A 13128-nucleotide genomic window follows, 5' to 3' on the forward strand; every position below is an offset into this window, starting at 1 on the left:
GAATTTCACTACAAATTTGGATTGAAGAAAAACTCAAACTTGACGTGTAGTAAGTAGCTTTGCCTATTTATGTAATACAGTTCCTGAACTGCCTGTGATTATATCATGATTGAGTAACTAATAGCTTTAATTAATAAGTTGGATGCACATCTCTCAGAAAAATCTCAAGGCAAAACTGTGGTTGGAAAAAAGTTTTCCCTTCTGTGGATTTGCCTCAGTTAAGAATATTGTTTTGCCTGTCTTGTAGTATGGAATGAGATTAGCAAAACTAAACTTCATGAATTGTGACAGATCTTCAGTTTAACTATGAATGTCCCTATGAATGACACTACTATTGTTTAAAAATGCACTGCATACGTCCCGGCTCTCCTTTTCTTTGCTTCTCACCATCAGTCTGAATTAGGGATGCACCGAGTCCAGGATTCGGTTCGGGATTCAGCCAGGATTCAACCTTTTTCAGCAGGATTTGGATTTGGCAGAATCCTTGTTCCTGCCGAACCGAATCAGAATCCTAATTTGGATATGTAAATTAGGAGTGGGAAGAGAACGCATGTGACAAGGAAGTAAAACAAATGTTTCCCCTTTTTCCTTTTCTGACCCTAATTTGTATATGCAAATTAGGATTTGGTTCGGTATTCGGCCAAATCTTTCATGAAGGATTCGGGGATGGAAGGATTCACTTTCATTTGGGTTGACCCTAAGATTATTTGTTTGAAGCTTGGTGAATGTAGCTTAAAGCTGTAAAAGTGGCAGCAATTTAAATTTCCACATTCAAAGTTAATGCTGTTGTTGGCTCCTCCCACTTTTAGGTATCCAACCAATATCACATTTTCATTAAAGTTCACCCCATATCTATGTGATTCAAGTCTGGTGAGTGTGGCCTCAAAGCTTTAAAAGTGGCAGCAATTAAAATTTCCCCATTCACAGTCAATGTTGTTGTTGGCTCCTCCCATTTTTGGTAGTCAATATCTAAATTTTTCCGCTTTTTCCTTTTCTGCCCCTAATTTGCATATTCTGTTTGGTATTCGGCCGGATCTTTCATAAAGGATTCAGGGATTGGACCGAGTCCAAAATAGTGGATTTGGTGCATTCCTAGTCTAAATTTATATCATACAGATGTCTCATGGGCAGAAAAGAAGATTCTCTCTTCTCTCTTTAAATAAAAAAAGCCAAAGGGAAGTCCTTTATAAAAATAGAGAACATTGTGGACAAGAAACACACACCTTAGGTTATGTAAATTTTATTTTTCAACTAACAGTAATTTTACTGGGGCAGATAAAATACCCAGCTAGTCCTTTCTCATTACTTCTAGCCAAATTTCAGAGGTTCAGCCTCTCCATGGTTGACTGGAGTTGTAAAGTAAGTTATTACCCATGAGTGCTAATTGGAAAAGACAACTTTTACTAGACATTTCAGGACACGGAACAGAGTTGTATAGAAAATACATTATGTAACAGTCACTTGTAGATGTGCCAGAAGAATATGTTTTATTGAGGATAACAAGCATACAATTGCCAGAAAACCTTGAAATGTTTGTAAAATGCCAAAGCTTTCAGTGTTATTCTGCCTTTCATAACATATTTTAAGTTAAATTAATTATATTTTTTACAGAAATACATAAATTAATTTTTTCACTTAACTGATAAACTGATTCCAACTTCAGCTTCAACTTTGCAATCACTGAAAAGTTTTAATGAATGTATATTGGATAGTTGCTTCGAATTAAAATGAATTAGAATTTAAATATATGCACAATTTTTCAAAACATAGCACTATTTAGAATTATAAAAATTCTTGTTAAACTTGTGGACACTGTCCCTCTCATTTAGTTTAAAGTATTAAATTAAATTTGATCTTTTTCGCCATATCATTTAGAGCTGTTCTTTCAAAGTTTACCATCAAGCACAGGAAGGGCCAAAGGGCCATCCTTTGAAAACGTTTTTATTCTGCAATGAATCTAATTCAAGATCTTTGTTTGATCCATTTCTACTACTCTGCCAGAAGTATAAGTAGATCTTTAAAATAAGTGAATGGAAAAGATTCGAATATAAAAAACTTCGAATTGCTAAGAATTTTTTTGGGTACTTCGACCATCGAATAGGCTACTACGACTTCGAATATTTCAAACTAAAAATCATTTGACTATTCGACCATTCGATAGTCGAAGTACTGTCTCTTTAAAAAAAAACTTTGACTACATACTTCGGCAGTTTAAACCTACCGAGGTACAATGTTAGCCTATGGGGACCTTCCCCATCACTTTTCTGAGCTTTTTGTGATTGCATAAAAATCCTTCGATCGATCGATTAAAATCGTTTGAATCGTTCGATTCAACGATTTCATCGTTCGATCTAACGATTTTTACTTTGATAGATCAATCGTGAACCTGGATATACACGGGCTTATTTTTGGGGGCTAAGTACCATGTTCTAAAATAGTTAACTACATTTTTTCACAGGAAATTTTATTTTTCGAAATGTCTCTTATTTATCAAACATATTGGCAACATTAACTTCTTAACTGACATCTTTATGGGACTTGTTTTCTAGACAAATGCAGTTTTCCTGAACTTGTTGACAGAGCAGATTTCTGTGTATGGCAGTTGAATGAATTTTGTTACAACAGCGCCACCTGCTGGTCAGTTTCCGGCAATTCTGACGACCAAGTAGTCAAGGAAGCGGTCAGGAGAAAGAAAGAGTGCTGGTCTGATGTTCTTCTGGCTGGGAAAAGAAATAGAAACCTTTCTCAAATCTTTCCTAACCAGAAGATCAGCGCAGCCCTCTTTCTTACTTCTGGCAACTTCTTTGACTAATTGGTGGCCATAATATTCGGAAACTGACCAGCAGGTGGCGCAGTTGTAACAGAATTCATTCATATTAACAGTACATGTATCAAGGGTTGAATAGCCACATCCTTCCACCAGATGTAATTACAGCACTACGAATCTTCAAAAATACATCAATTTACTGCATCTAATTTATTTAAAAGCTTTCTTCATATATTACATTGACACTCTGTGAGTTTTTACATATAATTGCTTCAAGGAAACCCTGCCTTGCAGCATTGCCTGAATGTATCATTGGCTGTGAGCGAAGTTTGGTGTTAGTTTCTATTGTAATCTAGCATTTTACTAGATGGAGTTTTCTATGCCTAATATCTGTTCCATTTAGTGTTTGTTCATAACTGTTCACTTCCAAGTGCATTTACCCTAATCCTTTACATAAGTAATATCCTCATTCAGTTGCATTTCTTAAGCATGTGCAACGAGTTTTGAAGTGGATAAGGCTAGAAGGAACTGTAGCCAGTCAGGTAATAAGATACTCTCAGGGCTAGAACGAACCTGTAATAAATAGATGTAATGGAAGCCTTTTTAGTTCCTTTCGTAGATAGGAGATATACTGGCTGCACTTCATTGTTGTTCTTGATGAAAAAAATCAACAGATACGAGTCACCCTATTTTACAGGCCTTTGGGTACAGACCAAGTATGGGAAGAGTTTTCATAGACTTGGGTGACTTACTCACTTTATTACAACCCACGCATACCAAAAAAAATATTTGAAAAAGGGAAGGGTTATATTTATATTTATTTAAGAGGACAGAGTCATAGGCAGGGCTGTGGAAATTTACAGACCCTCTGTTTGTTGGCTCCTGCCCTCTTAGCCAAGGGGTAGCAATGCGGAGCTACTAACTTCATGACCCCCTTCCACTCTAAGAAGTTATTTTTCATCAACAACCCACTGCTGGGTAAATGGTTTAAGGAATTTATAGAGAGGGATCCAGGTGAAACCCACCTTTTAATTTATATCAGTGGATTTATTAATTAAGACAGTGACATGACATTATATCAAAATGCCAAAGGAGGAAAATGAGTGTCAAAAGGATGCCCCAAAAGTAATACCAACATTAATATACAGTTATTTTAATACAGTCAGTGCCAGGTGTCCCTGCTATTCAGACTTGAAAGGATCAAAGAAGTAATGTTTCCATTCTAAAAAACCATGCCACAAAGCATGTTACAGCTACAGAGTGCTGACTGGTTGAAACACATGGATTCTTTTGATTTGGAGGCACACGAATTATGTTTTTAAACTGAGCCATGAATGTAGTTTTTTTTTGTGACTTACACTATAAAGGTCCATCATGAACCAGTACGATATTATATATATATATTATTATTATATATTTTCATAATTATTATTATTACTACATAAAATTATTATTATTAAGTATTATTATTATAATACTATTAAATGTTTACTCATGTATGTCATGTCTTTTAACACACAAATATAATTACAAGTAATTTTTTAGTTTTAGTTTATTTATTTTGGTATTATTATTAAAATCCAATCTTTGGCTTGGAGGCCAATCAATTGGATTGTGCAACCCACATTCTGGACCAAATCGGCAAACTTTAGTAAACTTGGGAAATAAGCGAATTCACCTTTTTATAGCCAGGAAAAAGGGGACATATTTTATATATTTTCACAATGCACTAATAGACTAAAATGTTAAAATAGAAGAAATTTTTTTTATCTCATTACTTTTTGGGTTAAATATATGAATAGTACCTGCCCATTTTCAGTTCAATTGTCCTCAGCAAAAAGCTTAGATGCCGCCGACACCTTCTGTCTCATTAACAGAGCTGCTGACAGTGAGGGAGGACTGTTGTGCAGAGGTGGCATATCATTTTGGCCCACATCTCAGTCACAACCTGCTGTTCGGCACTGAGCCCCACCCTTCTTGAAAAGGAAGATTTAAGTCCATTAGCCTCCCATCTGCCTTGCCTACTACCTTTCCTACAACGGCTGCCCATCCTGCATCTATCATCACTGCCCTCCTTGACCAGAAATACTGTAAGCAGATCACTAGTTTAAATAAATTTAACCAAATATTAATGTAAACTAATATTTATAACAGTCATTGCTTAGGCTGTAATACTTTTACGGGGCTTATGTTCTAGAAGTTTGTGCCAGTTAAAAGCAATAAACGTTTATGAAGATCTATGTAACTCCCTGCATTAAATTAATTTTAAAAGCTATAGAGACAGTGCCCAATAGTATGTACTGTTCTCTGTTTCTACAACAACAGATCGATGTGTAACCCTTTGCTGGTAATTTTTCTCAACACAGGGCCTGAATCCCCTTTGCTATAAAAAACATACTGGGATTTTAATGCAGTGCCTTCACCTCAGGGAAATTCCTCTAAGAACAAATAATAACACACATAATAAGTGCAGCAAACAAATAGAACTTTTGATAACTTGAATATATGTAAAACACAATCACATATCAATAGCAATAATATCCCTGCCATGGGGAACCCATGTGGTGAGTCTAACCCTGTACCAGTACCAGTACTCAGCCCCACACTCCACTCCAGATGGACAAAGATAGTTACAGCTCAGTCCTTTGCCCCAAGAGTTCTTAGACTTTCCCCAGGTAGCATTACCTGCTCCATTTACCTCTACTTTGGACTTAGGCAGTAGCTTCTGTGTAGTAGGCTATTAAGCAAAACCTGTTCTCCCACAGGGGACCACACACTGGATCCTTTCAATACCTTCCCTCAGGTAGAACACTTACTGGGGACTCATACGTATGGTATTGGCATCCACAGCATCTTAAACCTGCGGCCAGGCTCACAAGCTATCCAAGCCAAGTCCCCAAAGCTATTATTTTCAGGTCGAGCTCCAACACTCATCCGGAGTGTGAGTACACCAAAGGTCTCTTTCTCAGGGATCCATCACCAGACAGCTCCTATCACATCCTCTGTTGTCCCCCAGCTCTAGACATCTCCTTCCAGTTGAGTTTCAGGGCCTCACAATCCCTTGGGCTTAGGTTCCATCTTGTTTCAGCCCATTCATTCCTAAATGGAGTGAAAATGGAAAAAGACTGACTACATGGCAGCTCTGCTGCAAAATAGTGATACTTTCAGGCTAAATCTGGATAAAAGACAGGGCACACTTCACTAAGGAAAATAAATCATTCCCCCCTCCCATAACCAATTTTGGCCCAATACTTAGCTGGCTGCAGCACAGGAATTCCATAAGTAGGAAGAATTTCACTGGCACTCAGGTTCAATTCAAGCAGGTACAAGCCCTTGCTGAGTTTATTTTGCGAAGGTGCAATGTTTCAGGGCAAACCCCTTTGCTTGACAAAAGGGTTTGCCCGAAACATTGCACCTTCACAAAATAAACTCAGCAAGGGCTTGTACTTGCTTGAATTGAACCTGATTGTCAGTGAAATTCTTCCTATTATGAAATTTGAGGTTGCCGAGGCCTCCTTCACCGAGCACCAGGTATGCATTTTCTGGAGAACCAGGGTGTGCAAGCGTGGTAACCTTCTATCATGCAGCACGGGAATTCCAATCATGAGGCATTTTAAGACCATAGGGGAACTTTACCCTATGGTCCACTACAGTTTTTTTGCTGCACATCTGTATGTAGTTGTACAGTTCCACAACAGTTGTATGGTGTTGTTTTCCTTGTAACTCCGTGCTTACAATGATATACTGTTTATGCTCGTTGATATATATTTTTGATCCTATTATTGAATACAATAAATTTGGAAACAGTATATCATTGGATGCAGGGAGTTACAGAAAAATATAGAACCCAAGCTGCTGTTCTGGAACTGAAGAACTGTACATTCTATTGTGCACTGTAGAGAAAAGCTCCCAAAATAGCTCTCTCTCTCTCTCTCTCTCTCTCTCTCTCTCTCTCTCTCTCTCTCTCTCTCTCTCTCTCTCTCTCTCTCTCTCTATATATATATCTCTATTTAGGTACTACATAAAAATGTTATACCAAAAATATTAATATATACTTTATAAAATAGCACATTTATCTGCTACACTCTTACTGTAAAGGATTTACAATGCACAGCTATGTGCAGACTGGGAGCAGAAAGAGAGAAAGAGAGGCAGGGAGGGAGGTAGAAGGGGTTTCCCTGTTATAGCACAATTTAACCTGTCAGTCAGTGCTGTGACCACTTCCTGTGGGAAACCGAAGAGACACTCCCACCTTTCATTTTAGCCTAGACTGATCAGAAAGGTTCTTTCTGTAAATCTGGTATAATGACATTTTTAGGAGGTAAAATCCATTAAAAACTTTTTTCTGCATCGTTACATATTTTGAGGGAGTATAAGTAATACATCTAAAGATCAACATTATATAAAATGTCTACTTAAAGCAGTCTACAGAGGAAATCTGCACATTGGTACTGTAGTTCATCTAAAAGGCAGTGATAAGGATGCAGAGAGGACTGATTTCAGTGATGTCTTTTTCTGCCATACAATAATTAAAGGTTTTTAATAGTTTTTGTTGATGTCATGTTTTTTTTCCATTCTTACTGAATAGCTGACCACGCAGCATGCAAGGTTTAAAAACCCAAAATAAAATAAAGTAAATTTCACAAAAGTTCTATCATAATGAAGTTACAAGTGATAAATGACCGTTGCTCCTAGTGTCATGTATATTTTTTGTTTTATTTGAGATTACAGTGAGCTGGTGAAAGTGAAACAAATTCAAATGCACTGAATTAGGATCTTAGCCTCCTTGGTAACAATAGTTACTGTGCAACAACACCTTAACTTTGTTAGAGCTGAGCTGTCTGCTGCCTGGAGGGATTCTGTTTTAGGTCATCTGAGAGTACCATACTATTGATTTTGTGCTCTAATTCCCTTCTTCACAGTGCTGTAATTTACTGATCATGGACTAACCACCAAAACAGCAGCAGTTATTTTGATTTATGATGTTTAAAAATTATTTTAATACAATTTTAAAAACCATATGACAGTTGCAATGAATCTGCCAGCATAAACAAAGCTGTTAATGTTGTTCATGTTCAAAAAGTGCCTGGTTTCTACAAAAAAATCAGATGAATTGTAAATCTCATGGCTACTCCATTCAGCTCACATACTGTATGTTTTCTCCTATTATGCAAAATATCCACTGCTTTCATTTTCTACATCCGCAAACTGAAATTTTTTCACACAAGCTCCTATAATGTTTAATGTATTTTTTTCTATTGTGATATTGGTGTAGAATCTAAACATCTAGTTACCTATAACAACCAATGAACAGGGAGTAGCAATTAGCATTTTTCTTCGTCAGTCATGGATTCTCATTGAAATTCTGCTCTTCGCAATCTGCAAATTTTTTCGTGAAACTGCTGCAAAAATTCACTGTGAAAAAATAACTGCCCAAGACAAAATTGTCCCAGAGACAAAAGTTGCCATAGTAAAAAATGGCCATTAACTGTAATGCATTTGGACAAAATACTCTTTAAGACAATAAAGTCGTCAAGACAAAAAAGTCGCTGACACAAAAAAGTCAACACAAAAGAAACACATATTAATGCATTAGTGAGTGAGAAAAAATTGTCTTGCTCGTAAACAAATGTTGCGCTCGTAAAAAATTGTTTACCTCCTACTGATGAGTTTTGCACAATTTTTCACAGTTTCACAAATTGCAAGCATTGCAAATTGAATAGTCCACTTTTCTTGGTAACAATTGCAACTCCGGTCTTTAACTACATGTTTGTTTTTCCATAACCAGGCCTCTTATCTTTGTAGCCTTTACAATAAAGTGTAATTGATTCTAGAATGTATTTTATGATACAAAATGGAAAAATTATGTTCACCCTAAACAAGTTTAACCCATTAGATGGGGGGGTGCAATGAAGGTGTGACCAAAAATTCATACAGACAAATAAATCCTCTGCCATTAAAAACTTTATTTTATTTACTTTATTATTTATACATATATTATAATACATTAAAGCTGGGCAAGTACATCAAAATCATCCCTGGTCTGGCCAGTCCTTACTTACATTTGATTCATTAAGAATTCTACTGCTTCATGATACATTTTGCACAGGAACTAAGTTTTACCATCAACATGCTTGCTTTTTGGGTTAAAACTCCCACATTGCTGCCCTTTAATTAGCCCCCATTGGGATCACCTGACCTTAGCTGGGACTGATGGGAGCTACAGAATGGAGCTGGCTACTGCTCCTGTATTAACTACAGCAGGGGTGCCCAAAAGGTAGATGGGGATTTACCAGCAGACCTTTAGCTGGTGATCAGTAGATCTTAAGACACTGTTAACAAACAGCTTGTCTAAATCTCATGCTTTTCATTCATATATTTATTATGTTAAGGTTACATAAGAAATAGTTGTTAAATATAACAATGTAAATATTTAAGTAATATTTTCCATGGAACAGAATGCTACCAATGCTTTTATTGATGTAGATCATATTGTGACAACATCACTAAAAGTAGAACTCGTATAAGTAAAGTACGGATACCAACCATGATGAAGATTCCAAAGTAGGGAAAAGCTCTGAATGCTTGCTGTTGAAATGCTTTTGAACTGTGATCCTGTAACCTTTATGTTGGCAAGAATTTGCCAAAATTAACCTAAACCTGTCTTTGCCGTTATGCTCCTAATCATACTCTTATCTGCCTACCATAGCTAAGTTCCCCCCTTAAACTGCACGTACAGGCAGCCAGCTTGTCACACAATGTTCTTGTTTCCATTATCAGCTTTATGGAACTAAAGTAAGAATATGTTGAAGATAATGATACAATAATAATGATACAAATAAAATACAGAAAAACCTTATAAATGATGTAGTTGTCAGTTAAAATCAGACCTTATTACTGTCACTTATTTCAACAAAATTCATTGAAATTTCTATATATTTCAGCTTTCTAACTCTGAGTTAGTCAGCGACTCGAAGGGGGACCACTTAGGACATAACTGTTCAGTGAGTTTGCAATTGATCCTTAGCATTCAGTTCTGATTCAAAAGCAACAGATATGACCCATGTGCCCCCCCTCAAGTCTGTGATTGGTTGCTGCTTGGTCACCAGGGTAACCAGTCAGTGTTAACCAAGAGAGCTGAAAAGCAGGAAGTAGTGTTCTGGCTATTATGTCAGACATCCAGTCACACCAGCCTTTATACATTACATTTTTGTCTAACTAACTATATTAGAAACATTTTTTATTTTGCACAGCCTATCTATTTAATTTTTATGCTGAACAATTCCTATAAAGAAAATTATACCCCCCCGAAAAATTAAAGTCTCTATAAAAATATATTTCATAAAGCAGCTCATATGTAAAACCCTGCTTCATGTAAATAAACCATTTTCATAATACAGGTATGGGACCTGTTATCCAGAATGCACGAAGACTGGGGTTACATACTCTGTAATATACTTTTTAAGTAATATGTACCATTGGGCAATCCTAAATAGAAAATCGTCATTTTAAGAAAAAAGAGCCGCCCCTCTGGGATCCTAAAATTCACGGGGCACATAAACAAGCCAAACAAATATATGTTAGGTCACATGAGCTAATGAATGTATTAAAGGAATAGTTCAATGTGAAAATAAAAACTGTGTAAATAGATAGGCTGTGCAAAATAAAAAATGTTTCTAATATAGTTAGTCAGCCAAAAATGTGATATATAAAGGCTGAAGTGAACAGATGTCTAATAAAACAGCCAGAATCCAACTTCCTGCTTTTCAGCTCTATAACTCTGAGTTAGTCAGCGACTTGAAGGGGGGCCACATGGTACATTTCTGTTCAGTGAGTTTGCAATTGATCCTCAGCATTCAGCTCAGATTCAAAAGCAACAGATATGACCCATGTGGCCCCCCCTCAAGTCTCTGATTGGTTACTGCCTGGTAACCAGGGTAACCAGTCGGTGTAAACCAAGAGAGCTGAAAAAGCAGGAAGTAGTGTTCAGACTGACATGTTATACATCAAATCACTCCAGCCTTTATACATTACATTTTTGGCTAACTAACTATATTAGAAACATTTTTTTATTTTGCACAGCCTATCTATTTACCCAGTTTTTATTTTTACACTGAACAATTCCTTTAAGATCAGTCTTTTGCTTTCATGCTTTTTCCTGTTACAGTTAGAGCTGCAGTATTTCTGGTCAGTTGATCTCTGAGAATATAATAAAATGAGGGTTCAAGGGAAAAGATGTAAAAGTGTAATATTTACCTAAATAGATATTCCAGTTTGGTAAGATTCTTTAATATGCCACTTAATATGATATATACATCTTTTGCTTAAGTATTCTTAAAAGGGGGTATAGATTTCCTTTAAGATATGAATATATCAGAAGTAATCACAATGTAAAGGGGTTGTTCACCCTGAAATTAAGTTAAATTAATATGATGTAGAGAGTGATATTCTGAGACAATTTGCAATTGGTTTGGGTTTTTTTTTTATTTGTGTTTTTTTAAAATATTTAGCTTTTCTATTGAGCAGCAATCTGGTTGCTAGGGTCCAAATTACCAGAGCAACCATGCATTGATTTGAATAAGAAATGAATAGGCGAAGGCCTGAATAGAAACATGAGTAAAAAAAGAATAGAAAGTAGCAATAACAATACATTGGAACATTTCATTTTAAAGATGGGGTCTGTGTCAGAGCACAGCCAGACAGAGTATAGGGCTAATTCTTACATGCAGAGTATAGGGCTCATTTTCTACGACCCTGAACAGAAGGGTATATTAGTGTATGTTATAAACAATGGAATATACATAAAAGGAAATAAACTTTTTTTTTTGCCCATTTTTTTTCTTGGCAAAAGAATTAAACTTCATATTGATCACTAGCAAGTAATGAGAGCATACAAACTTTGTATCAGAAAAATGTCAAAACGATTGAGGTGCCATCTGAGACATATACTCAGTTGAATACAAAATACAGCTATGTGAAAAACCTGTTAGCCTGCAGACGTTTCTGCCATTACCCAGCTGTTGTTTTGAAAAGGGCATATTGACTTTTTCTTTACTCATTAAAGGACACCACACATTCACATCAACAAGCAATATACTGTAACAATAAAGAAAGATACTGACATTAAAAATGGTTTTGTGCAAAAAGATCAATCTTAAAAAATGTACTATAACAAAAGGAATTAAAGTAAGTAAATTAACATTTATTCCATTATGGTGACAGTAAGCCTAGATTTTTTTCAAGCAGCAAAATCTTACAGCAAAGTACAAAGGTTCCCCTCATCATTTTTCTGGGAAGTGCAGAACAGAGATCAGAATGCCATATTATGTAACTGGAACATTCTGGATAAAGTTTGGGAAGTCCAATATTGCATGTACATTCAGTCAAGCTAATGTGCAATTGTTATTTTTCTTTTTTTTTTCTTTTTTTGAGAGAGGTGGCTTAATGCAAAACATACATACCATGTTTAGTTGACTCTTAACAATAGGCAACATTATCAGGCACAACATCTAGTCACTAAGGGTAAGTGCAGGCATTCTATATTGGAGTATAAACTTTGTTTTGCACAATGTATCTAATTAAAACGGACTGCACGTGTATAGTTGATTTACTGACTGAATTTTATAAAAATATATTCATGCATATATTCAGAAAAATGTGTCCCTGCTTTAACGGGATAGTGACCAGTTTCCTCTGATCTTCTGTACTGCTCCATGCTGCCCTTTTTTTTTAAATGGTGCCTTTAAAGGAGAACTAAAGCATGACAAAGAAGTAGGGCAGAAATGCTGTATATTATGTTTTGGAGTTTTGTACCAGCCCATGGCAACTACAGCCCATGGAAACTGCAGCAGAGATGATCCGTGAATCTGAAGATGCCCCAGTAGCTCCCCATCTTCTTTTCTGCTGATTCACTGCACATGCTCTGCGCTGTCAGTTACGTGAGCTTAGGGACCTACTCACAATATGCTGTATATATATATCTAGAATATAAAAATTAAGAAACAAGGCTCATTAGTAGTTTATTCAGATTCTCATGGCAGCTCAGAAACCAGCACAATTACCACTGGAATTGAATAATGAGATCTGTAGCATCAGTTTCTATGACAGGTAAACCTCCTATGATAACTATGAAGGTCTGAATCATTACTTTTATAGAAATGCTGAACCTTTAGGCTGGTGCATTGACTCCATAGTTGTTTTTAGGGTTTAGTTCTCTTTTAACTCATTCCCTTACGTTTAATATATTTTCATTAACTGTTGTGTGGCCCCATGCTATACATGTATGGATCCGTTATCTGGAAACCCATTATCCAGAAAGCTCGAAAATTACAGGAAGGTCATCTCCCATAGACTCCATTTTA

This window comes from Xenopus laevis, chromosome 5S, assembly GCF_017654675.1.
Source record: "Xenopus laevis strain J_2021 chromosome 5S, Xenopus_laevis_v10.1, whole genome shotgun sequence".
Taxonomy (NCBI): domain Eukaryota; kingdom Metazoa; phylum Chordata; class Amphibia; order Anura; family Pipidae; genus Xenopus; species Xenopus laevis.